Raw genomic sequence first — 25,831 nt, 5'->3', positions numbered from 1 at the left:
AACTTCGTCTGCTGCTGATCCACGCGCGCTCTCCCATTACCTGCTTCTAACAAACTGATTTGTGTACGACAGCACAAATCCAACAGCCTGGCTTCAATTCCCACTGCCAAATGGACTCAGCACGAAAGCTTCCCTTTTTCAAGCTCGTCCCCTCAGGTTCTACTACCACCCATCAATCGCTTCCTCATCAGGGAGCAGTGCTCCCGGAGGACGGTGGGGTGACTTTACTGTACGCTGCATCAGATCTCTCAGCCATGCATTTAACATCGAAACGTAGAAATTAAGTGCAGGAGTAGGCCATTCAGCCCTTCAAGTCAGGCAGAATCCGAGGAGCAGGAAAATCAGGATGCTGCCTGACTTGCTTCGCGTTTCCAGCGCCACACTGATCGAGACTCTGATTTCCAGCAACTGCAGTCCTCACTTGTTCCATTCAGCCCTTCAAGACACCGCCACCGTTCAATGTGATCACGATTGAACATGTAATTTCAGTAAGCACTCCAGCTTCCTCTCCGTACCCCTGGATCCCTTTAGCTGCAAGGTCTACGTCCGGCTCCCTCTTGAGTGTATCTCACAAACCGGCATAGCCGCATCTTCCTGTGGGAGACAAGTCCACAGGTTCACCACTCTCTGAGAGAAAAATTCTTCCTGAATCGCTTGCCCTTCGTTCGGAGACTGTCACCCCTGGTTCTGGACGTCCCCAACATTGGGAACCGGTGAACTTTTGCTGGGATCCCTCAGTACCAAGCATGGATCTGCATGGGTTTCTCTTCAGAAGGGTCAGTGTGAATGGCCTGCTTCCACACTGTGGTGCTCCTATGATGCCAACAGTGTAGGTTGAGTACCTGCACGTGCTTTCTCAAGCTTGCCTCTGTGTTGACCTTCATGTTAACCCAGCCACTGGGCTTTGTCCTTCTATCGAGAAGAGCAGACGATGCCACTCAGATGACTTTGACTTTCCACTGTGGGTGTAGTACAGTCTGCCAGCAGCAGGGGATGGTGTTGCATCACCTTGATGGCAGGATCGGGTCCAAACTCTGAGGGGTCTGACCCCTTTTTGATTGGAGCGAGGGAGAGGGGAAAGCTCACTGTCATTTGTCGCTACCGGTTGCTTAAAGGTTTTAATTTGCACGCCTTTTGCGTGCGAGTTATATGCCCACTGACGGGACGAAGTGACAACAAAATCAGAGTGGGAAACAGAAATTGCTGGAGCAAGTCAGCATCTGGAGTGGGGGTGGGGGAAGGGGAAGAAAGCAGACAAGGTTTCTGGTCCGGTGAGCCTTCTTGAGGACGGCAGTTTTCATTTGTCGCCAAAAAATGAGGAAGTCTCAAATGATCATCTCCTTGGTAGATGAAAGGACAAGTTGGCCAGGGAGAGCAGAATGGAGAGTATCGTAGGTTTTGTTTGTTGACAAGAGCAGACCGCTCGGCCCTGGGAACGCATGGGAATTGAAATCGGCACTCCTGCATTGAGATATGGAGCTGGCCTCTCAAAATGCCGCAGACTCCCCGGCGGGGAATTGAACCCCGGTCTCCCGCGTGACAGGCGGGGATACTAACCACTATACTACCGAGGATTGGACGACAGCGCGCTCGGTCGCATCCGTATTAGGTAGAATGTTCTTATGTGAAATTTGGATTTTGTTGTCAATTTGAGTTCTCCTTTAGATCATCTTCTACCTCTGTGGAGATGATTAAGAGAATAGTTATTGTTGTTTTCATGTTTTATTATTCGACTATCTTTCTTTCAAGTAATCCGCCGCTGCTGCTGCTGCTGCTGTAAAACAGCCTTTTCGTTGTGCCCTACCGTCTGCGTTAAACTTCGTCTGCTGCTGATCCACGCGCGCTCTCCCATTACCTGCTTCTAACAAACTGATTTGTGTACGACAGCAGAAATCCAACAGCCTGGCTTCAATTCCCACTGCCAAATGGACTCAGCACGAAAGCTTCCCTTTTTCAAGCTCGTCCCCTCAGGTTCTACTACCACCCATCAATCGCTTCCTCATCAGAGAGCAGTGCTCCCGGAGGACGGTGGGGTGACTTTACTGTACGCTGCATCAGATCTCTCAGCCATGCATTTAACATCGAAACGTAGAAATTAAGTGCAGGAGTAGGCCATTCAGCCCTTCAAGTCAGGCAGAATCCGAGGAGCAGGAAAATCAGGATGCTGCCTGACTTGCTTCGCGTTTCCAGCGCCACACTGATCGAGACTCTGATTTCCAGCAACTGCAGTCCTCACTTGTTCCATTCAGCCCTTCAAGACACCGCCACCGTTCAATGTGATCACGATTGAACATGTAATTTCAGTAAGCACTCCAGCTTCCTCTCCGTACCCCTGGATCCCTTTAGCTGCAAGGTCTACGTCCGGCTCCCTCTTGAGTGTATCTCACAAACCGGCATAGCCGCATCTTCCTGTGGGAGACAAGTCCACAGGTTCACCACTCTCTGAGAGAAAAATTCTTCCTGAATCGCTTGCCCTTCGTTCGGAGACTGTCACCCCTGGTTCTGGACGTCCCCAACATTGGGAACCGGTGAACTTTTGCTGGGATCCCTCAGTACCAAGCATGGATCTGCATGGGTTTCTCTTCAGAAGGGTCAGTGTGAATGGCCTGCTTCCACACTGTGGTGCTCCTATGATGCCAACAGTGTAGGTTGAGTACCTGCACGTGCTTTCTCAAGCTTGCCTCTGTGTTGACCTTCATGTTAACCCAGCCACTGGGCTTTGTCCTTCTATCGAGAAGAGCAGACGATGCCACTCAGATGACTTTGACTTTCCACTGTGGGTGTAGTACAGTCTGCCAGCAGCAGGGGATGGTGTTGCATCACCTTAATGGCAGGATCGGGTCCAAACTCTGAGGGGTCTGACCCCTTTTTGATTGGAGCGAGGGAGAGGGGAAAGCTCACTGTCATTTGTCGCTACCGGTTGCTTAAAGGTTTTAATTTGCACGCCGTTTGCGTGCGAGTTATATGCCCACTGACGGGACGAAGTGACAACAAAATCAGAGTGGGAAACAGAAATTGCTGGAGCAAGTCAGCATCTGGAGTGGGGGTGGGGGAAGGGGAAGAAAGCAGACAAGGTTTCTGGTCCGGTGAGCCTTCTTGAGGACGGCAGTTTTCATTTGTCGCCAAAAAATGAGGAAGTCTCAAATGATCATCTCCTTGGTAGATGAAAGGACAAGTTGGCCAGGGAGAGCAGAATGGAGAGTATCGTAGGTTTTGTTTGTTGACAAGAGCAGACCGCTCGGCCCTGGGAACGCATGGGACATGAAATCGGCACTCCTGCATTGAGATATGGAGCTGGCCTCTCAAAATGCCGCAGACTCCCCGGCGGGGAATTGAACCCCGGTCTCCCGCGTGACAGGCGGGGATACTAACCACAATACTACCGAGGATTGGACGACAGCGCACTCTGTCGCATCCGTATTAGGTAGAATGTTCTTATGTGAAATTTGGATTTTGTTGTCAATTTGAGTTCTCCTTTAGATCATCTTCTACCTCTGTGGAGATGATTAAGAGAATAGTTATTGTTGTTTTCATGTTTTATTATTCGACTATCTTTCTTTCAAGTAATCCGCCGCTGCTGCTGCTGTAAAACAGCCTTTTCGTTGTGCCCTACCGTCTGCGTTAAACTTCGTCTGCTGCTGATCCACGCGCGCTCTCCCATTACCTGCTTCTAACAAACTGATTTGTGTACGACAGCACAAATCCAACAGCCTGGCTTCAATTCCCACTGCCAAATGGACTCAGCACGAAAGCTTCCCTTTTTCAAGCTCGTCCCCTCAGGTTCTACTACCACCCATCAATCGCTTCCTCATCAGAGAGCAGTGCTCCCGGAGGACGGTGGGGTGACTTTACTGTACGCTGCATCAGATCTCTCAGCCATGCATTTAACATCGAAACGTAGAAATTAAGTGCAGGAGTAGGCCATTCAGCCCTTCAAGTCAGGCAGAATCCGAGGAGCAGGAAAATCAGGATGCTGCCTGACTTGCTTCGCGTTTCCAGCGCCACACTGATCGAGACTCTGATTTCCAGCAACTGCAGTCCTCACTTGTTCCATTCAGCCCTTCAAGACACCGCCACCGTTCAATGTGATCACGATTGAACATGTAATTTCAGTAAGCACTCCAGCTTCCTCTCCGTACCCCTGGATCCCTTTAGCTGCAAGGTCTACGTCCGGCTCCCTCTTGAGTGTATCTCACAAACCGGCATAGCCGCATCTTCCTGTGGGAGACAAGTCCACAGGTTCACCACTCTCTGAGAGAAAAATTCTTCCTGAATCGCTTGCCCTTCGTTCGGAGACTGTCACCCCTGGTTCTGGACGTCCCCAACATTGGGAACCGGTGAACTTTTGCTGGGATCCCTCAGTACCAAGCATGGATCTGCATGGGTTTCTCTTCAGAAGGGTCAGTGTGAATGGCCTGCTTCCACACTGTGGTGCTCCTATGATGCCAACAGTGTAGGTTGAGTACCTGCACGTGCTTTCTCAAGCTTGCCTCTGTGTTGACCTTCATGTTAACCCAGCCACTGGGCTTTGTCCTTCTATCGAGAAGAGCAGACGATGCCACTCAGATGACTTTGACTTTCCACTGTGGGTGTAGTACAGTCTGCCAGCAGCAGGGGATGGTGTTGCATCACCTTGATGGCAGGATCGGGTCCAAACTCTGAGGGGTCTGACCCCTTTTTGATTGGAGCGAGGGAGAGGGGAAAGCTCACTGTCATTTGTCGCTACCGGTTGCTTAAAGGTTTTAATTTGCACGCCGTTTGCGTGCGAGTTATATGCCCACTGACGGGACGAAGTGACAACAAAATCAGAGTGGGAAACAGAAATTGCTGGAGCAAGTCAGCATCTGGAGTGGGGGTGGGGGAAGGGGAAGAAAGCAGACAAGGTTTCTGGTCCGGTGAGCCTTCTTGAGGACGGCAGTTTTCATTTGTCGCCAAAAAATGAGGAAGTCTCAAATGATCATCTCCTTGGTAGATGAAAGGACAAGTTGGCCAGGGAGAGCAGAATGGAGAGTATCGTAGGTTTTGTTTGTTGACAAGAGCAGACCGCTCGGCCCTGGGAACGCATGGGAATTGAAATCGGCACTCCTGCATTGCGATATGGAGCTGGCCTCTCAAAATGCCGCACACTCCCCGGCGGGGAATTGAACCCCGGTCTCCCGCGTGACAGGCGGGGATACTAACCACTATACTACCGAGGATTGGACGACAGCGCACTCTGTCGCATCCGTATTAGGTAGAATGTTCTTATGTGAAATTTGGATTTTGTTGTCAATTTGAGTTCTCCTTTAGATCATCTTCTACCTCTGTGGAGATGATTAAGAGAATAGTTATTGTTGTTTTCATGTTTTATTATTCGACTATCTTTCTTTCAAGTAATCCGCCGCTGCTGCTGCTGCTGTAAAACAGCCTTTTCGTTGTGCCCTACCGTCTGCGTTAAACTTCGTCTGCTGCTGATCCACGCGCGCTCTCCCATTACCTGCTTCTAACAAACTGATTTGTGTACGACAGCACAAATCCAACAGCCTGGCTTCAATTCCCACTGCCAAATGGACTCAGCACGAAAGCTTCCCTTTTTCAAGCTCGTCCCCTCAGGTTCTACTACCACCCATCAATCGCTTCCTCATCAGAGAGCAGTGCTCCCGGAGGACGGTGGGGTGACTTTACTGTACGCTGCATCAGATCTCTCAGCCATGCATTTAACATCGAAACGTAGAAATTAAGTGCAGGAGTAGGCCATTCAGCCCTTCAAGTCAGGCAGAATCCGAGGAGCAGGAAAATCAGGATGCTGCCTGACTTGCTTCGCGTTTCCAGCGCCACACTGATCGAGACTCTGATTTCCAGCAACTGCAGTCCTCACTTGTTCCATTCAGCCCTTCAAGACACCGCCACCGTTCAATGTGATCACGATTGAACATGTAATTTCAGTAAGCACTCCAGCTTCCTCTCCGTACCCCTGGATCCCTTTAGCTGCAAGGTCTACGTCCGGCTCCCTCTTGAGTGTATCTCACAAACCGGCATAGCCGCATCTTCCTGTGGGAGACAAGTCCACAGGTTCACCACTCTCTGAGAGAAAAATTCTTCCTGAATCGCTTGCCCTTCGTTCGGAGACTGTCACCCCTGGTTCTGGACGTCCCCAACATTGGGAACCGGTGAACTTTTGCTGGGATCCCTCAGTACCAAGCATGGATCTGCATGGGTTTCTCTTCAGAAGGGTCAGTGTGAATGGCCTGCTTCCACACTGTGGTGCTCCTATGATGCCAACAGTGTAGGTTGAGTACCTGCACGTGCTTTCTCAAGCTTGCCTCTGTGTTGACCTTCATGTTAACCCAGCCACTGGGCTTTGTCCTTCTATCGAGAAGAGCAGACGATGCCACTCAGATGACTTTGACTTTCCACTGTGGGTGTAGTACAGTCTGCCAGCAGCAGGGGATGGTGTTGCATCACCTTAATGGCAGGATCGGGTCCAAACTCTGAGGGGTCTGACCCCTTTTTGATTGGAGCGAGGGAGAGGGGAAAGCTCACTGTCATTTGTCGCTACCGGTTGCTTAAAGGTTTTAATTTGCACGCCGTTTGCGTGCGAGTTATATGCCCACTGACGGGACGAAGTGACAACAAAATCAGAGTGGGAAACAGAAATTGCTGGAGCAAGTCAGCATCTGGAGTGGGGGTGGGGGAAGGGGAAGAAAGCAGACAAGGTTTCTGGTCCGGTGAGCCTTCTTGAGGACGGCAGTTTTCATTTGTCGCCAAAAAATGAGGAAGTCTCAAATGATCATCTCCTTGGTAGATGAAAGGACAGTTGGCCAGGGAGAGCAGAATGGAGAGTATCGTAGGTTTTGTTTGTTGACAAGAGCAGACCGCTCCGCCCTGGGAACGCATGGGACTTGAAATCGGCACTCCTGCATTGAGATATGGAGCTGGCCTCTCAAAATGCCGCAGACTCCCCGGCGGGGAATTGAACCCCGGTCTCCCGCGTGACAGGCGGGGATACTAACCACTATACTACCGAGGATTGGACGACAGCGCACTCTGTCGCATCCGTATTAGGTAGAATGTTCTTATGTGAAATTTGGATTTTGTTGTCAATTTGAGTTCTCCTTTAGATCATCTTCTACCTCTGTGGAGATGATTAAGAGAATAGTTATTGTTGTTTTCATGTTTTATTATTCGACTATCTTTCTTTCAAGTAATCCGCCGCTGCTGCTGCTGCTGTAAAACAGCCTTTTCGTTGTGCCCTACCGTCTGCGTTAAACTTCGTCTGCTGCTGATCCACGCGCGCTCTCCCATTACCTGCTTCTAACAAACTGATTTGTGTACGACAGCACAAATCCAACAGCCTGGCTTCAATTCCCACTGCCAAATGGACTCAGCACGAAAGCTTCCCTTTTTCAAGCTCGTCCCCTCAGGTTCTACTACCACCCATCAATCGCTTCCTCATCAGAGAGCAGTGCTCCCGGAGGACGGTGGGGTGACTTTACTGTACGCTGCATCAGATCTCTCAGCCATGCATTTAACATCGAAACGTAGAAATTAAGTGCAGGAGTAGGCCATTCAGCCCTTCAAGTCAGGCAGAATCCGAGGAGCAGGAAAATCAGGATGCTGCCTGACTTGCTTCGCGTTTCCAGCGCCACACTGATCGAGACTCTGATTTCCAGCAACTGCAGTCCTCACTTGTTCCATTCAGCCCTTCAAGACACCGCCACCGTTCAATGTGATCACGATTGAACATGTAATTTCAGTAAGCACTCCAGCTTCCTCTCCGTACCCCTGGATCCCTTTAGCTGCAAGGTCTACGTCCGGCTCCCTCTTGAGTGTATCTCACAAACCGGCATAGCCGCATCTTCCTGTGGGAGACAAGTCCACAGGTTCACCACTCTCTGAGAGAAAAATTCTTCCTGAATCGCTTGCCCTTCGTTCGGAGACTGTCACCCCTGGTTCTGGACGTCCCCAACATTGGGAACCGGTGAACTTTTGCTGGGATCCCTCAGTACCAAGCATGGATCTGCATGGGTTTCTCTTCAGAAGGGTCAGTGTGAATGGCCTGCTTCCACACTGTGGTGCTCCTATGATGCCAACAGTGTAGGTTGAGTACCTGCACGTGCTTTCTCAAGCTTGCCTCTGTGTTGACCTTCATGTTAACCCAGCCACTGGGCTTTGTCCTTCTATCGAGAAGAGCAGACGATGCCACTCAGATGACTTTGACTTTCCACTGTGGGTGTAGTACAGTCTGCCAGCAGCAGGGGATGGTGTTGCATCACCTTAATGGCAGGATCGGGTCCAAACTCTGAGGGGTCTGACCCCTTTTTGATTGGAGCGAGGGAGAGGGGAAAGCTCACTGTCATTTGTCGCTACCGGTTGCTTAAAGGTTTTAATTTGCACGCCGTTTGCGTGCGAGTTATATGCCCACTGACGGGACGAAGTGACAACAAAATCAGAGTGGGAAACAGAAATTGCTGGAGCAAGTCAGCATCTGGAGTGGGGGTGGGGGAAGGGGAAGAAAGCAGACAAGGTTTCTGGTCCGGTGAGCCTTCTTGAGGACGGCAGTTTTCATTTGTCGCCAAAAAATGAGGAAGTCTCAAATGATCATCTCCTTGGTAGATGAAAGGACAAGTTGGCCAGGGAGAGCAGAATGGAGAGTATCGTAGGTTTTGTTTGTTGACAAGAGCAGACCGCTCCGCCCTGGGAACGCATGGGACTTGAAATCGGCACTCCTGCATTGAGATATGGAGCTGGCCTCTCAAAATGCCGCAGACTCCCCGGCGGGGAATTGAACCTCCGGTCTCCCGCGTGACAGGCGGGGATACTAACCACTATACTACCGAGGATTGGACGACAGCGCACTCTGTCGCATCCGTATTAGGTAGAATGTTCTTATGTGAAATTTGGATTTTGTTGTCAATTTGAGTTCTCCTTTAGATCATCTTCTACCTCTGTGGAGATGATTAAGAGAATAGTTATTGTTGTTTTCATGTTTTATTATTCGACTATCTTTCTTTCAAGTAATCCGCCGCTGCTGCTGCTGTAAAACAGCCTTTTCGTTGTGCCCTACCGTCTGCGTTAAACTTCGTCTGCTGCTGATCCACGCGCGCTCTCCCATTACCTGCTTCTAACAAACTGATTTGTGTACGACAGCACAAATCCAACAGCCTGGCTTCAATTCCCACTGCCAAATGGACTCAGCACGAAAGCTTCCCTTTTTCAAGCTCGTCCCCTCAGGTTCTACTACCACCCATCAATCGCTTCCTCATCAGGGAGCAGTGCTCCCGGAGGACGGTGGGGTGACTTTACTGTACGCTGCATCAGATCTCTCAGCCATGCATTTAACATCGAAACGTAGAAATTAAGTGCAGGAGTAGGCCATTCAGCCCTTCAAGTCAGGCAGAATCCGAGGAGCAGGAAAATCAGGATGCTGCCTGACTTGCTTCGCGTTTCCAGCGCCACACTGATCGAGACTCTGATTTCCAGCAACTGCAGTCCTCACTTGTTCCATTCAGCCCTTCAAGACACCGCCACCGTTCAATGTGATCACGATTGAACATGTAATTTCAGTAAGCACTCCAGCTTCCTCTCCGTACCCCTGGATCCCTTTAGCTGCAAGGTCTACGTCCGGCTCCCTCTTGAGTGTATCTCACAAACCGGCATAGCCGCATCTTCCTGTGGGAGACAAGTCCACAGGTTCACCACTCTCTGAGAGAAAAATTCTTCCTGAATCGCTTGCCCTTCGTTCGGAGACTGTCACCCCTGGTTCTGGACGTCCCCAACATTGGGAACCGGTGAACTTTTGCTGGGATCCCTCAGTACCAAGCATGGATCTGCATGGGTTTCTCTTCAGAAGGGTCAGTGTGAATGGCCTGCTTCCACACTGTGGTGCTCCTATGATGCCAACAGTGTAGGTTGAGTACCTGCACGTGCTTTCTCAAGCTTGCCTCTGTGTTGACCTTCATGTTAACCCAGCCACTGGGCTTTGTCCTTCTATCGAGAAGAGCAGACGATGCCACTCAGATGACTTTGACTTTCCACTGTGGGTGTAGTACAGTCTGCCAGCAGCAGGGGATGGTGTTGCATCACCTTGATGGCAGGATCGGGTCCAAACTCTGAGGGGTCTGACCCCTTTTTGATTGGAGCGAGGGAGAGGGGAAAGCTCACTGTCATTTGTCGCTACCGGTTGCTTAAAGGTTTTAATTTGCACGCCGTTTGCGTGCGAGTTATATGCCCACTGACGGGACGAAGTGACAACAAAATCAGAGTGGGAAACAGAAATTGCTGGAGCAAGTCAGCATCTGGAGTGGGGGTGGGGGAAGGGGAAGAAAGCAGACAAGGTTTCTGGTCCGGTGAGCCTTCTTGAGGACGGCAGTTTTCATTTGTCGCCAAAAAATGAGGAAGTCTCAAATGATCATCTCCTTGGTAGATGAAAGGACAGTTGGCCAGGGAGAGCAGAATGGAGAGTATCGTAGGTTTTGTTTGTTGACAAGAGCAGACCGCTCGGCCCTGGGAACGCATGGGAATTGAAATCGGCACTCCTGCATTGAGATATGGAGCTGGCCTCTCAAAATGCCGCAGACTCCCCGGCGGGGAATTGAACCCCGGTCTCCCGCGTGACAGGCGGGGATACTAACCACTATACTACCGAGGATTGGACGACAGCGCGCTCTGTCGCATCCGTATTAGGTAGAATGTTCTTATGTGAAATTTGGATTTTGTTGTCAATTTGAGTTCTCCTTTAGATCATCTTCTACCTCTGTGGAGATGATTAAGAGAATAGTTATTGTTGTTTTCATGTTTTATTATTCGACTATCTTTCTTTCAAGTAATCCGCCGCCGCTGCTGCTGCTGCTGTAAAACAGCCTTTTCGTTGTGCCCTACCGTCTGCGTTAAACTTCGTCTGCTGCTGATCCACGCGCGCTCTCCCATTACCTGCTTCTAACAAACTGATTTGTGTACGACAGCACAAATCCAACAGCCTGGCTTCAATTCCCACTGCCAAATGGACTCAGCACGAAAGCTTCCCTTTTTCAAGCTCGTCCCCTCAGGTTCTACTACCACCCATCAATCGCTTCCTCATCAGAGAGCAGTGCTCCCGGAGGACGGTGGGGTGACTTTACTGTACGCTGCATCAGATCTCTCAGCCATGCATTTAACATCGAAACGTAGAAATTAAGTGCAGGAGTAGGCCATTCAGCCCTTCAAGTCAGGCAGAATCCGAGGAGCAGGAAAATCAGGATGCTGCCTGACTTGCTTCGCGTTTCCAGCGCCACACTGATCGAGACTCTGATTTCCAGCAACTGCAGTCCTCACTTGTTCCATTCAGCCCTTCAAGACACCGCCACCGTTCAATGTGATCACGATTGAACATGTAATTTCAGTAAGCACTCCAGCTTCCTCTCCGTACCCCTGGATCCCTTTAGCTGCAAGGTCTACGTCCGGCTCCCTCTTGAGTGTATCTCACAAACCGGCATAGCCGCATCTTCCTGTGGGAGACAAGTCCACAGGTTCACCACTCTCTGAGAGAAAAATTCTTCCTGAATCGCTTGCCCTTCGTTCGGAGACTGTCACCCCTGGTTCTGGACGTCCCCAACATTGGGAACCGGTGAACTTTTGCTGGGATCCCTCAGTACCAAGCATGGATCTGCATGGGTTTCTCTTCAGAAGGGTCAGTGTGAATGGCCTGCTTCCACACTGTGGTGCTCCTATGATGCCAACAGTGTAGGTTGAGTACCTGCACGTGCTTTCTCAAGCTTGCCTCTGTGTTGACCTTCATGTTAACCCAGCCACTGGGCTTTGTCCTTCTATCGAGAAGAGCAGACGATGCCACTCAGATGACTTTGACTTTCCACTGTGGGTGTAGTACAGTCTGCCAGCAGCAGGGGATGGTGTTGCATCACCTTAATGGCAGGATCGGGTCCAAACTCTGAGGGGTCTGACCCCTTTTTGATTGGAGCGAGGGAGAGGGGAAAGCTCACTGTCATTTGTCGCTACCGGTTGCTTAAAGGTTTTAATTTGCACGCCGTTTGCGTGCGAGTTATATGCCCACTGACGGGACGAAGTGACAACAAAATCAGAGTGGGAAACAGAAATTGCTGGAGCAAGTCAGCATCTGGAGTGGGGGTGGGGGAAGGGGAAGAAAGCAGACAAGGTTTCTGGTCCGGTGAGCCTTCTTGAGGACGGCAGTTTTCATTTGTCGCCAAAAAATGAGGAAGTCTCAAATGATCATCTCCTTGGTAGATGAAAGGACAAGTTGGCCAGGGAGAGCAGAATGGAGAGTATCGTAGGTTTTGTTTGTTGACAAGAGCAGACCGCTCCGCCCTGGGAACGCATGGGACTTGAAATCGGCACTCCTGCATTGAGATATGGAGCTGGCCTCTCAAAATGCCGCAGACTCCCCGGCGGGGAATTGAACCCCGGTCTCCCGCGTGACAGGCGGGGATACTAACCACTATACTACCGAGGATTGGACGACAGCGCGCTCTGTCGCATCCGTATTAGGTAGAATGTTCTTATGTGAAATTTGGATTTTGTTGTCAATTTGAGTTCTCCTTTAGATCATCTTCTACCTCTGTGGAGATGATTAAGAGAATAGTTATTGTTGTTTTCATGTTTTATTATTCGACTATCTTTCTTTCAAGTAATCCGCCGCCGCTGCTGCTGCTGCTGCTGCTGTAAAACAGCCTTTTCGTTGTGCCCTACCGTCTGCGTTAAACTTCGTCTGCTGCTGATCCACGCGCGCTCTCCCATTACCTGCTTCTAACAAACTGATTTGTGTACGACAGCACAAATCCAACAGCCTGGCTTCAATTCCCACTGCCAAATGGACTCAGCACGAAAGCTTCCCTTTTTCAAGCTCGTCCCCTCAGGTTCTACTACCACCCATCAATCGCTTCCTCATCAGAGAGCAGTGCTCCCGGAGGACGGTGGGGTGACTTTACTGTACGCTGCATCAGATCTCTCAGCCATGCATTTAACATCGAAACGTAGAAATTAAGTGCAGGAGTAGGCCATTCAGCCCTTCAAGTCAGGCAGAATCCGAGGAGCAGGAAAATCAGGATGCTGCCTGACTTGCTTCGCGTTTCCAGCGCCACACTGATCGAGACTCTGATTTCCAGCAACTGCAGTCCTCACTTGTTCCATTCAGCCCTTCAAGACACCGCCACCGTTCAATGTGATCACGATTGAACATGTAATTTCAGTAAGCACTCCAGCTTCCTCTCCGTACCCCTGGATCCCTTTAGCTGCAAGGTCTACGTCCGGCTCCCTCTTGAGTGTATCTCACAAACCGGCATAGCCGCATCTTCCTGTGGGAGACAAGTCCACAGGTTCACCACTCTCTGAGAGAAAAATTCTTCCTGAATCGCTTGCCCTTCGTTCGGAGACTGTGACCCCTGGTTCTGGACGTCCCCAACATTGGGAACCGGTGAACTTTTGCTGGGATCCCTCAGTACCAAGCATGGATCTGCATGGGTTTCTCTTCAGAAGGGTCAGTGTGAATGGCCTGCTTCCACACTGTGGTGCTCCTATGATGCCAACAGTGTAGGTTGAGTACCTGCACGTGCTTTCTCAAGCTTGCCTCTGTGTTGACCTTCATGTTAACCCAGCCACTGGGCTTTGTCCTTCTATCGAGAAGAGCAGACGATGCCACTCAGATGACTTTGACTTTCCACTGTGGGTGTAGTACAGTCTGCCAGCAGCAGGGGATGGTGTTGCATCACCTTAATGGCAGGATCGGGTCCAAACTCTGAGGGGTCTGACCCCTTTTTGATTGGAGCGAGGGAGAGGGGAAAGCTCACTGTCATTTGTCGCTACCGGTTGCTTAAAGGTTTTAATTTGCACGCCGTTTGCGTGCGAGTTATATGCCCACTGACGGGACGAAGTGACAACAAAATCAGAGTGGGAAACAGAAATTGCTGGAGCAAGTCAGCATCTGGAGTGGGGGTGGGGGAAGGGGAAGAAAGCAGACAAGGTTTCTGGTCCGGTGAGCCTTCTTGAGGACGGCAGTTTTCATTTGTCGCCAAAAAATGAGGAAGTCTCAAATGATCATCTCCTTGGTAGATGAAAGGACAAGTTGGCCAGGGAGAGCAGAATGGAGAGTATCGTAGGTTTTGTTTGTTGACAAGAGCAGACCGCTCCGCCCTGGGAACGCATGGGACTTGAAATCGGCACTCCTGCATTGAGATATGGAGCTGGCCTCTCAAAATGCCGCAGACTCCCCGGCGGGGAATTGAACCCCGGTCTCCCGCGTGACAGGCGGGGATACTAACCACTATACTACCGAGGATTGGACGACAGCGCACTCTGTCGCATCCGTATTAGGTAGAATGTTCTTATGTGAAATTTGGATTTTGTTGTCAATTTGAGTTCTCCTTTAGATCATCTTCTACCTCTGTGGAGATGATTAAGAGAATAGTTATTGTTGTTTTCATGTTTTATTATTCGACTATCTTTCTTTCAAGTAATCCGCCGCTGCTGCTGCTGCTGCTGCTGTAAAACAGCCTTTTCGTTGTGCCCTACCGTCTGCGTTAAACTTCGTCTGCTGCTGATCCACGCGCGCTCTCCCATTACCTGCTTCTAACAAACTGATTTGTGTACGACAGCAGAAATCCAACAGCCTGGCTTCAATTCCCACTGCCAAATGGACTCAGCACGAAAGCTTCCCTTTTTCAAGCTCGTCCCCTCAGGTTCTACTACCACCCATCAATCGCTTCCTCATCAGAGAGCAGTGCTCCCGGAGGACGGTGGGGTGACTTTACTGTACGCTGCATCAGATCTCTCAGCCATGCATTTAACATCGAAACGTAGAAATTAAGTGCAGGAGTAGGCCATTCAGCCCTTCAAGTCAGGCAGAATCCGAGGAGCAGGAAAATCAGGATGCTGCCTGACTTGCTTCGCGTTTCCAGCGCCACACTGATCGAGACTCTGATTTCCAGCAACTGCAGTCCTCACTTGTTCCATTCAGCCCTTCAAGACACCGCCACCGTTCAATGTGATCACGATTGAACATGTAATTTCAGTAAGCACTCCAGCTTCCTCTCCGTACCCCTGGATCCCTTTAGCTGCAAGGTCTACGTCCGGCTCCCTCTTGAGTGTATCTCACAAACCGGCATAGCCGCATCTTCCTGTGGGAGACAAGTCCACAGGTTCACCACTCTCTGAGAGAAAAATTCTTCCTGAATCGCTTGCCCTTCGTTCGGAGACTGTCACCCCTGGTTCTGGACGTCCCCAACATTGGGAACCGGTGAACTTTTGCTGGGATCCCTCAGTACCAAGCATGGATCTGCATGGGTTTCTCTTCAGAAGGGTCAGTGTGAATGGCCTGCTTCCACACTGTGGTGCTCCTATGATGCCAACAGTGTAGGTTGAGTACCTGCACGTGCTTTCTCAAGCTTGCCTCTGTGTTGACCTTCATGTTAACCCAGCCACTGGGCTTTGTCCTTCTATCGAGAAGAGCAGACGATGCCACTCAGATGACTTTGACTTTCCACTGTGGGTGTAGTACAGTCTGCCAGCAGCAGGGGATGGTGTTGCATCACCTTGATGGCAGGATCGGGTCCAAACTCTGAGGGGTCTGACCCCTTTTTGATTGGAGCGAGGGAGAGGGGAAAGCTCACTGTCATTTGTCGCTACCGGTTGCTTAAAGGTTTTAATTTGCACGCCGTTTGCGTGCGAGTTATATGCCCACTGACGGGACGAAGTGACAACAAAATCAGAGTGGGAAACAGAAATTGCTGGAGCAAGTCAGCATCTGGAGTGGGGGTGGGGGAAGGGGAAGAAAGCAGACAAGGTTTCTGGTCCGGTGAGCCTTCTTGAGGACGGCAGTTTTCATTTGTCGCCAAAAAATGAGGAAGTCTCAAATGATCATCTCCTTGGTAGATGAAAGGACAAGTTGGCCAGGGAGAGCAGAATGGAGAGTATCGTAGGTTTTGTTTGTTGACAAGAGCAGACCGCTCGGCCCTGGGAACGCATGGGAATTGAAATCGGCACTCCTGCATTGAGATATGGAGCTGGCCTCTCAAAATGCCGCAGACTCCCCGGCGGGGAATTGAACCCCGGTCTCCCGCGTGACAGGCGGGGATACTAACCACTATACTACCGAGGATTGGACGACAGCGCGCTCTGTCGCATCCGTATTAGGTAGAATGTTCTTATGTGAAATTTGGATTTTGTTGTCAATTTGAGTTCTCCTTTAGATCATCTTCTACCTCTGTGGAGATGATTAAGAGAATAGTTATTGTTGTTTTCATGTTTTATTATTCGACTATCTTTCTTTCAAGTAATCCGCCGCCGCTGCTGCTGCTGCTGCTGCTGTAAAACAGCCTTTTCGTTGTGCCCTACCGTCTGCGTTAAACTTCGTCTGCTGCTGATCCACGCGCGCTCTCCCATTACCTGCTTCTAACAAACTGATTTGTGTACGACAGCACAAATCCAACAGCCTGGCTTCAATTCCCACTGCCAAATGGACTCAGCACGAAAGCTTCCCTTTTTCAAGCTCGTCCCCTCAGGTTCTACTACCACCCATCAATCGCTTCCTCATCAGAGAGCAGTGCTCCCGGAGGACGGTGGGGTGACTTTACTGTACGCTGCATCAGATCTCTCAGCCATGCATTTAACATCGAAACGTAGAAATTAAGTGCAGGAGTAGGCCATTCAGCCCTTCAAGTCAGGCAGAATCCGAGGAGCAGGAAAATCAGGATGCTGCCTGACTTGCTTCGCGTTTCCAGCGCCACACTGATCGAGACTCTGATTTCCAGCAACTGCAGTCCTCACTTGTTCCATTCAGCCCTTCAAGACACCGCCACCGTTCAATGTGATCACGATTGAACATGTAATTTCAGTAAGCACTCCAGCTTCCTCTCCGTACCCCTGGATCCCTTTAGCTGCAAGGTCTACGTCCGGCTCCCTCTTGAGTGTATCTCACAAACCGGCATAGCCGCATCTTCCTGTGGGAGACAAGTCCACAGGTTCACCACTCTCTGAGAGAAAAATTCTTCCTGAATCGCTTGCCCTTCGTTCGGAGACTGTCACCCCTGGTTCTGGACGTCCCCAACATTGGGAACCGGTGAACTTTTGCTGGGATCCCTCAGTACCAAGCATGGATCTGCATGGGTTTCTCTTCAGAAGGGTCAGTGTGAATGGCCTGCTTCCACACTGTGGTGCTCCTATGATGCCAACAGTGTAGGTTGAGTACCTGCACGTGCTTTCTCAAGCTTGCCTCTGTGTTGACCTTCATGTTAACCCAGCCACTGGGCTTTGTCCTTCTATCGAGAAGAGCAGACGATGCCACTCAGATGACTTTGACTTTCCACTGTGGGTGTAGTACAGTCTGCCAGCAGCAGGGGATGGTGTTGCATCACCTTAATGGCAGGATCGGGTCCAAACTCTGAGGGGTCTGACCCCTTTTTGATTGGAGCGAGGGAGAGGGGAAAGCTCACTGTCATTTGTCGCTACCGGTTGCTTAAAGGTTTTAATTTGCACGCCGTTTGCGTGCGAGTTATATGCCCACTGACGGGACGAAGTGACAACAAAATCAGAGTGGGAAACAGAAATTGCTGGAGCAAGTCAGCATCTGGAGTGGGGGTGGGGGAAGGGGAAGAAAGCAGACAAGGTTTCTGGTCCGGTGAGCCTTCTTGAGGACGGCAGTTTTCATTTGTCGCCAAAAAATGAGGAAGTCTCAAATGATCATCTCCTTGGTAGATGAAAGGACAAGTTGGCCAGGGAGAGCAGAATGGAGAGTATCGTAGGTTTTGTTTGTTGACAAGAGCAGACCGCTCCGCCCTGGGAACGCATGGGACTTGAAATCGGCACTCCTGCATTGAGATATGGAGCTGGCCTCTCAAAATGCCGCAGACTCCCCGGCGGGGAATTGAACCCCGGTCTCCCGCGTGACAGGCGGGGATACTAACCACTATACTACCGAGGATGGGACGACAGCGCCCTCTGTCGCATCCGTATTAGGTAGAATGTTCTTATGTGAAATTTGGATTTTGTTGTCAATTTGAGTTCTCCTTTAGATCATCTTCTACCTCTGTGGAGATGATTAAGAGAATAGTTATTGTTGTTTTCATGTTTTATTATTCGACTATCTTTCTTTCAAGTAATCCGCCGCCGCTGCTGCTGCTGCTGCTGCTGTAAAACAGCCTTTTCGTTGTGCCCTACCGTCTGCGTTAAACTTCGTCTGCTGCTGATCCACGCGCGCTCTCCCATTACCTGCTTCTAACAAACTGATTTGTGTACGACAGCACAAATCCAACAGCCTGGCTTCAATTCCCACTGCCAAATGGACTCAGCACGAAAGCTTCCCTTTTTCAAGCTCGTCCCCTCAGGTTCTACTACCACCCATCAATCGCTTCCTCATCAGAGAGCAGTGCTCCCGGAGGACGGTGGGGTGACTTTACTGTACGCTGCATCAGATCTCTCAGCCATGCATTTAACATCGAAACGTAGAAATTAAGTGCAGGAGTAGGCCATTCAGCCCTTCAAGTCAGGCAGAATCCGAGGAGCAGGAAAATCAGGATGCTGCCTGACTTGCTTCGCGTTTCCAGCGCCACACTGATCGAGACTCTGATTTCCAGCAACTGCAGTCCTCACTTGTTCCATTCAGCCCTTCAAGACACCGCCACCGTTCAATGTGATCACGATTGAACATGTAATTTCAGTAAGCACTCCAGCTTCCTCTCCGTACCCCTGGATCCCTTTAGCTGCAAGGTCTACGTCCGGCTCCCTCTTGAGTGTATCTCACAAACCGGCATAGCCGCATCTTCCTGTGGGAGACAAGTCCACAGGTTCACCACTCTCTGAGAGAAAAATTCTTCCTGAATCGCTTGCCCTTCGTTCGGAGACTGTCACCCCTGGTTCTGGACGTCCCCAACATTGGGAACCGGTGAACTTTTGCTGGGATCCCTCAGTACCAAGCATGGATCTGCATGGGTTTCTCTTCAGAAGGGTCAGTGTGAATGGCCTGCTTCCACACTGTGGTGCTCCTATGATGCCAACAGTGTAGGTTGAGTACCTGCACGTGCTTTCTCAAGCTTGCCTCTGTGTTGACCTTCATGTTAACCCAGCCACTGGGCTTTGTCCTTCTATCGAGAAGAGCAGACGATGCCACTCAGATGACTTTGACTTTCCACTGTGGGTGTAGTACAGTCTGCCAGCAGCAGGGGATGGTGTTGCATCACCTTAATGGCAGGATCGGGTCCAAACTCTGAGGGGTCTGACCCCTTTTTGATTGGAGCGAGGGAGAGGGGAAAGCTCACTGTCATTTGTCGCTACCGGTTGCTTAAAGGTTTTAATTTGCACGCCGTTTGCGTGCGAGTTATATGCCCACTGACGGGACGAAGTGACAACAAAATCAGAGTGGGAAACAGAAATTGCTGGAGCAAGTCAGCATCTGGAGTGGGGGTGGGGGAAGGGGAAGAAAGCAGACAAGGTTTCTGGTCCGGTGAGCCTTCTTGAGGACGGCAGTTTTCATTTGTCGCCAAAAAATGAGGAAGTCTCAAATGATCATCTCCTTGGTAGATGAAAGGACAAGTTGGCCAGGGAGAGCAGAATGGAGAGTATCGTAGGTTTTGTTTGTTGACAAGAGCAGACCGCTCCGCCCTGGGAACGCATGGGACTTGAAATCGGCACTCCTGCATTGAGATATGGAGCTGGCCTCTCAAAATGCCGCAGACTCCCCGGCGGGGAATTGAACCCCGGTCTCCCGCGTGACAGGCGGGGATACTAACCACTATACTACCGAGGATTGGACGACAGCGCACTCTGTCGCATCCGTATTAGGTAGAATGTTCTTATGTGAAATTTGGATTTTGTTGTCAATTTGAGTTCTCCTTTAGATCATCTTCTACCTCTGTGGAGATGATTAAGAGAATAGTTATTGTTGTTTTCATGTTTTATTATTCGACTATCTTTCTTTCAAGTAATCCGCCGCTGCTGCTGCTGCTGCTGCTGTAAAACAGCCTTTTCGTTGTGCCCTACCGTCTGCGTTAAACTTCGTCTGCTGCTGATCCACGCGCGCTCTCCCATTACCTGCTTCTAACAAACTGATTTGTGTACGACAGCACAAATCCAACAGCCTGGCTTCAATTCCCACTGCCAAATGGACTCAGCACGAAAGCTTCCCTTTTTCAAGCTCGTCCCCTCAGGTTCTACTACCACCCATCAATCGCTTCCTCATCAGAGAGCAGTGCTCCCGGAGGACGGTGGGGTGACTTTACTGTACGCTGCATCAGATCTCTCAGCCATGCATTTAACATCGAAACGTAGAAATTAAGTGCAGGAGTAGGCCATTCAGCCCTTCAAGTCAGGCAGAATCCGAGGAGCAGGAAAATCAGGATGCTGCCTGACTTGCTTCGCGTTTCCAGCGCCACACTGATCGAGACTCTGATTTCCAGCAACTGCAGTCCTCACTTGTTCCATTCAGCCCTTCAAGACACCGCCACCGTTCAATGTGATCACGATTGAACATGTAATTTCAGTAAGCACTCCAGCTTCCTCTCCGTACCCCTGGATCCCTTTAGCTGCAAGGTCTACGTCCGGCTCCCTCTTGAGTGTATCTCACAAACCGGCATAGCCGCATCTTCCTGTGGGAGACAAGTCCACAGGTTCACCACTCTCTGAGAGAAAAATTCTTCCTGAATCGCTTGCCCTTCGTTCGGAGACTGTCACCCCTGGTTCTGGACGTCCCCAACATTGGGAACCGGTGAACTTTTGCTGGGATCCCTCAGTACCAAGCATGGATCTGCATGGGTTTCTCTTCAGAAGGGTCAGTGTGAATGGCCTGCTTCCACACTGTGGTGCTCCTATGATGCCAACAGTGTAGGTTGAGTACCTGCACGTGCTTTCTCAAGCTTGCCTCTGTGTTGACCTTCATGTTAACCCAGCCACTGGGCTTTGTCCTTCTATCGAGAAGAGCAGACGATGCCACTCAGATGACTTTGACTTTCCACTGTGGGTGTAGTACAGTCTGCCAGCAGCAGGGGATGGTGTTGCATCACCTTGATGGCAGGATCGGGTCCAAACTCTGAGGGGTCTGACCCCTTTTTGATTGGAGCGAGGGAGAGGGGAAAGCTCACTGTCATTTGTCGCTACCGGTTGCTTAAAGGTTTTAATTTGCACGCCGTTTGCGTGCGAGTTATATGCCCACTGACGGGACGAAGTGACAACAAAATCAGAGTGGGAAACAGAAATTGCTGGAGCAAGTCAGCATCTGGAGTGGGGGTGGGGGAAGGGGAAGAAAGCAGACAAGGTTTCTGGTCCGGTGAGCCTTCTTGAGGACGGCAGTTTTCATTTGTCGCCAAAAAATGAGGAAGTCTCAAATGATCATCTCCTTGGTAGATGAAAGGACAAGTTGGCCAGGGAGAGCAGAATGGAGAGTATCGTAGGTTTTGTTTGTTGACAAGAGCAGACCGCTCGGCCCTGGGAACGCATGGGAATTGAAATCGGCACTCCTGCATTGAGATATGGAGCTGGCCTCTCAAAATGCCGCAGACTCCCCGGCGGGGAATTGAACCCCGGTCTCCCGCGTGACAGGCGGGGATACTAACCACTATACTACCGAGGATTGGACGACAGCGCGCTCTGTCGCATCCGTATTAGGTAGAATGTTCTTATGTGAAATTTGGATTTTGTTGTCAATTTGAGTTCTCCTTTAGATCATCTTCTACCTCTGTGGAGATGATTAAGAGAATAGTTATTGTTGTTTTCATGTTTTATTATTCGACTATCTTTCTTTCAAGTAATCCGCCGCCGCTGCTGCTGCTGCTGCTGCTGTAAAACAGCCTTTTCGTTGTGCCCTACCGTCTGCGTTAAACTTCGTCTGCTGCTGATCCACGCGCGCTCTCCCATTACCTGCTTCTAACAAACTGATTTGTGTACGACAGCACAAATCCAACAGCCTGGCTTCAATTCCCACTGCCAAATGGACTCAGCACGAAAGCTTCCCTTTTTCAAGCTCGTCCCCTCAGGTTCTACTACCACCCATCAATCGCTTCCTCATCAGAGAGCAGTGCTCCCGGAGGACGGTGGGGTGACTTTACTGTACGCTGCATCAGATCTCTCAGCCATGCATTTAACATCGAAACGTAGAAATTAAGTGCAGGAGTAGGCCATTCAGCCCTTCAAGTCAGGCAGAATCCGAGGAGCAGGAAAATCAGGATGCTGCCTGACTTGCTTCGCGTTTCCAGCGCCACACTGATCGAGACTCTGATTTCCAGCAACTGCAGTCCTCACTTGTTCCATTCAGCCCTTCAAGACACCGCCACCGTTCAATGTGATCACGATTGAACATGTAATTTCAGTAAGCACTCCAGCTTCCTCTCCGTACCCCTGGATCCCTTTAGCTGCAAGGTCTACGTCCGGCTCCCTCTTGAGTGTATCTCACAAACCGGCATAGCCGCATCTTCCTGTGGGAGACAAGTCCACAGGTTCACCACTCTCTGAGAGAAAAATTCTTCCTGAATCGCTTGCCCTTCGTTCGGAGACTGTCACCCCTGGTTCTGGACGTCCCCAACATTGGGAACCGGTGAACTTTTGCTGGGATCCCTCAGTACCAAGCATGGATCTGCATGGGTTTCTCTTCAGAAGGGTCAGTGTGAATGGCCTGCTTCCACACTGTGGTGCTCCTATGATGCCAACAGTGTAGGTTGAGTACCTGCACGTGCTTTCTCAAGCTTGCCTCTGTGTTGACCTTCATGTTAACCCAGCCACTGGGCTTTGTCCTTCTATCGAGAAGAGCAGACGATGCCACTCAGATGACTTTGACTTTCCACTGTGGGTGTAGTACAGTCTGCCAGCAGCAGGGGATGGTGTTGCATCACCTTAATGGCAGGATCGGGTCCAAACTCTGAGGGGTCTGACCCCTTTTTGATTGGAGCGAGGGAGAGGGGAAAGCTCACTGTCATTTGTCGCTACCGGTTGCTTAAAGGTTTTAATTTGCACGCCGTTTGCGTGCGAGTTATATGCCCACTGACGGGACGAAGTGACAACAAAATCAGAGTGGGAAACAGAAATTGCTGGAGCAAGTCAGCATCTGGAGTGGGGGTGGGGGAAGGGGAAGAAAGCAGACAAGGTTTCTGGTCCGGTGAGCCTTCTTGAGGACGGCAGTTTTCATTTGTCGCCAAAAAATGAGGAAGTCTCAAATGATCATCTCCTTGGTAGATGAAAGGACAAGTTGGCCAGGGAGAGCAGAATGGAGAGTATCGTAGGTTTTGTTTGTTGACAAGAGCAGACCGCTCCGCCCTGGGAACGCATGGGACTTGAAATCGGCACTCCTGCATTGAGATATGGAGCTGGCCTCTCAAAATGCCGCAGACTCCCCGGCGGGGAATTGAACCCCGGTCTCCCGCGTGACAGGCGGGGATACTAACCACTATACTACCGAGGATGGGACGACAGCGCACTCTGTCGCATCCGTATTAGGTAGAATGTTCTTATGTGAAATTTGGATTTTGTTGTCAATTTGAGTTCTCCTTTAGATCATCTTCTACCTCTGTGGAGATGATTAAGAGAATAGTTATTGTTGTTTTCATGTTTTATTATTCGACTATCTTTCTTTCAAGTAATCCGCCGCCGCTGCTGCTGCTGCTGCTGCTGTAAAACAGCCTTTTCGTTGTGCCCTACCGTCTGCGTTAAACTTCGTCTGCTGCTGATCCACGCGCGCTCTCCCATTACCTGCTTCTAACAAACTGATTTGTGTACGACAGCACAAATCCAACAGCCTGGCTTCAATTCCCACTGCCAAATGGACTCAGCACGAAAGCTTCCCTTTTTCAAGCTCGTCCCCTCAGGTTCTACTACCACCCATCAATCGCTTCCTCATCAGAGAGCAGTGCTCCCGGAGGACGGTGGGGTGACTTTACTGTACGCTGCATCAGATCTCTCAGCCATGCATTTAACATCGAAACGTAGAAATTAAGTGCAGGAGTAGGCCATTCAGCCCTTCAAGTCAGGCAGAATCCGAGGAGCAGGAAAATCAGGATGCTGCCTGACTTGCTTCGCGTTTCCAGCGCCACACTGATCGAGACTCTGATTTCCAGCAACTGCAGTCCTCACTTGTTCCATTCAGCCCTTCAAGACACCGCCACCGTTCAATGTGATCACGATTGAACATGTAATTTCAGTAAGCACTCCAGCTTCCTCTCCGTACCCCTGGATCCCTTTAGCTGCAAGGTCTACGTCCGGCTCCCTCTTGAGTGTATCTCACAAACCGGCATAGCCGCATCTTCCTGTGGGAGACAAGTCCACAGGTTCACCACTCTCTGAGAGAAAAATTCTTCCTGAATCGCTTGCCCTTCGTTCGGAGACTGTCACCCCTGGTTCTGGACGTCCCCAACATTGGGAACCGGTGAACTTTTGCTGGGATCCCTCAGTACCAAGCATGGATCTGCATGGGTTTCTCTTCAGAAGGGTCAGTGTGAATGGCCTGCTTCCACACTGTGTTGCTCCTATGATGCCAACAGTGTAGGTTGAGTACCTGCACGTGCTTTCTCAAGCTTGCCTCTGTGTTGACCTTCATGTTAACCCAGCCACTGGGCTTTGTCCTTCTATCGAGAAGAGCAGACGATGCCACTCAGATGACTTTGACTTTCCACTGTGGGTGTAGTACAGTCTGCCAGCAGCAGGGGATGGTGTTGCATCACCTTAATGGCAGGATCGGGTCCAAACTCTGAGGGGTCTGACCCCTTTTTGATTGGAGCGAGGGAGAGGGGAAAGCTCACTGTCATTTGTCGCTACCGGTTGCTTAAAGGTTTTAATTTGCACGCCGTTTGCGTGCGAGTTATATGCCCACTGACGGGACGAAGTGACAACAAAATCAGAGTGGGAAACAGAAATTGCTGGAGCAAGTCAGCATCTGGAGTGGGGGTGGGGGAAGGGGAAGAAAGCAGACAAGGTTTCTGGTCCGGTGAGCCTTCTTGAGGACGGCAGTTTTCATTTGTCGCCAAAAAATGAGGAAGTCTCAAATGATCATCTCCTTGGTAGATGAAAGGACAAGTTGGCCAGGGAGAGCAGAATGGAGAGTATCGTAGGTTTTGTTTGTTGACAAGAGCAGACCGCTCCGCCCTGGGAACGCATGGGACTTGAAATCGGCACTCCTGCATTGAGATATGGAGCTGGCCTCTCAAAATGCCGCAGACTCCCCGGCGGGGAATTGAACCCCGGTCTCCCGCGTGACAGGCGGGGATACTAACCACTATACTACCGAGGATGGGACGACAGCGCACTCTGTCGCATCCGTATTAGGTAGAATGTTCTTATGTGAAATTTGGATTTTGTTGTCAATTTGAGTTCTCCTTTAGATCATCTTCTACCTCTGTGGAGATGATTAAGAGAATAGTTATTGTTGTTTTCATGTTTTATTATTCGACTATCTTTCTTTCAAGTAATCCGCCGCCGCTGCTGCTGCTGCTGCTGCTGTAAAACAGCCTTTTCGTTGTGCCCTACCGTCTGCGTTAAACTTCGTCTGCTGCTGATCCACGCGCGCTCTCCCATTACCTGCTTCTAACAAACTGATTTGTGTACGACAGCACAAATCCAACAGCCTGGCTTCAATTCCCACTGCCAAATGGACTCAGCACGAAAGCTTCCCTTTTTCAAGCTCGTCCCCTCAGGTTCTACTACCACCCATCAATCGCTTCCTCATCAGAGAGCAGTGCTCCCGGAGGACGGTGGGGTGACTTTACTGTACGCTGCATCAGATCTCTCAGCCATGCATTTAACATCGAAACGTAGAAATTAAGTGCAGGAGTAGGCCATTCAGCCCTTCAAGTCAGGCAGAATCCGAGGAGCAGGAAAATCAGGATGCTGCCTGACTTGCTTCGCGTTTCCAGCGCCACACTGATCGAGACTCTGA

At 50.3% G+C, this 25,831-nt stretch overlaps 14 non-coding genes across 14 annotated transcripts; all 14 read right to left on the bottom strand.

Moving 5' to 3' along the window:
• Positions 1 to 1,502: 1,502 nt before the first annotated feature.
• Positions 1,503 to 1,574, bottom strand: trnad-guc (transfer RNA aspartic acid (anticodon GUC)). The gene has a single exon. It is a non-coding gene; the product is annotated as a tRNA-Asp (tRNA).
• Positions 1,575 to 3,317: 1,743 nt separating this feature from the next.
• trnad-guc (transfer RNA aspartic acid (anticodon GUC)) lies at positions 3,318 to 3,389 on the bottom strand. The gene has a single exon. It is a non-coding gene; the product is annotated as a tRNA-Asp (tRNA).
• Positions 3,390 to 5,126: 1,737 nt separating this feature from the next.
• trnad-guc (transfer RNA aspartic acid (anticodon GUC)) lies at positions 5,127 to 5,198 on the bottom strand. The gene has a single exon. It is a non-coding gene; the product is annotated as a tRNA-Asp (tRNA).
• Positions 5,199 to 6,937: 1,739 nt separating this feature from the next.
• Positions 6,938 to 7,009, bottom strand: trnad-guc (transfer RNA aspartic acid (anticodon GUC)). Its single transcript has one exon. It is a non-coding gene; the product is annotated as a tRNA-Asp (tRNA).
• A 1,740-nt stretch (positions 7,010 to 8,749) lies between these two features.
• On the bottom strand, positions 8,750 to 8,822 carry trnad-guc (transfer RNA aspartic acid (anticodon GUC)). The gene has a single exon. It is a non-coding gene; the product is annotated as a tRNA-Asp (tRNA).
• A 1,736-nt stretch (positions 8,823 to 10,558) lies between these two features.
• On the bottom strand, positions 10,559 to 10,630 carry trnad-guc (transfer RNA aspartic acid (anticodon GUC)). The gene has a single exon. It is a non-coding gene; the product is annotated as a tRNA-Asp (tRNA).
• Positions 10,631 to 12,373: 1,743 nt separating this feature from the next.
• Positions 12,374 to 12,445, bottom strand: trnad-guc (transfer RNA aspartic acid (anticodon GUC)). Its single transcript has one exon. It is a non-coding gene; the product is annotated as a tRNA-Asp (tRNA).
• A 1,749-nt stretch (positions 12,446 to 14,194) lies between these two features.
• trnad-guc (transfer RNA aspartic acid (anticodon GUC)) lies at positions 14,195 to 14,266 on the bottom strand. Its single transcript has one exon. It is a non-coding gene; the product is annotated as a tRNA-Asp (tRNA).
• A 1,746-nt stretch (positions 14,267 to 16,012) lies between these two features.
• trnad-guc (transfer RNA aspartic acid (anticodon GUC)) lies at positions 16,013 to 16,084 on the bottom strand. Its single transcript has one exon. It is a non-coding gene; the product is annotated as a tRNA-Asp (tRNA).
• Positions 16,085 to 17,833: 1,749 nt separating this feature from the next.
• Positions 17,834 to 17,905, bottom strand: trnad-guc (transfer RNA aspartic acid (anticodon GUC)). The gene has a single exon. It is a non-coding gene; the product is annotated as a tRNA-Asp (tRNA).
• A 1,749-nt stretch (positions 17,906 to 19,654) lies between these two features.
• Positions 19,655 to 19,726, bottom strand: trnad-guc (transfer RNA aspartic acid (anticodon GUC)). The gene has a single exon. It is a non-coding gene; the product is annotated as a tRNA-Asp (tRNA).
• A 1,746-nt stretch (positions 19,727 to 21,472) lies between these two features.
• Positions 21,473 to 21,544, bottom strand: trnad-guc (transfer RNA aspartic acid (anticodon GUC)). Its single transcript has one exon. It is a non-coding gene; the product is annotated as a tRNA-Asp (tRNA).
• A 1,749-nt stretch (positions 21,545 to 23,293) lies between these two features.
• Positions 23,294 to 23,365, bottom strand: trnad-guc (transfer RNA aspartic acid (anticodon GUC)). Its single transcript has one exon. It is a non-coding gene; the product is annotated as a tRNA-Asp (tRNA).
• Positions 23,366 to 25,114: 1,749 nt separating this feature from the next.
• trnad-guc (transfer RNA aspartic acid (anticodon GUC)) lies at positions 25,115 to 25,186 on the bottom strand. Its single transcript has one exon. It is a non-coding gene; the product is annotated as a tRNA-Asp (tRNA).
• Between the last annotated feature and the right edge of the window lie 645 nt (positions 25,187 to 25,831).

The sequence above is a fragment of the Chiloscyllium punctatum genome, chromosome 30, assembly GCF_047496795.1.
Source record: "Chiloscyllium punctatum isolate Juve2018m chromosome 30, sChiPun1.3, whole genome shotgun sequence".
In the NCBI taxonomy this organism is placed as follows: domain Eukaryota; kingdom Metazoa; phylum Chordata; class Chondrichthyes; order Orectolobiformes; family Hemiscylliidae; genus Chiloscyllium; species Chiloscyllium punctatum.
The sequence above is the reverse complement of the archived record's forward strand: the minus strand, read 5'-3'. Positions and strand labels throughout refer to the sequence as shown.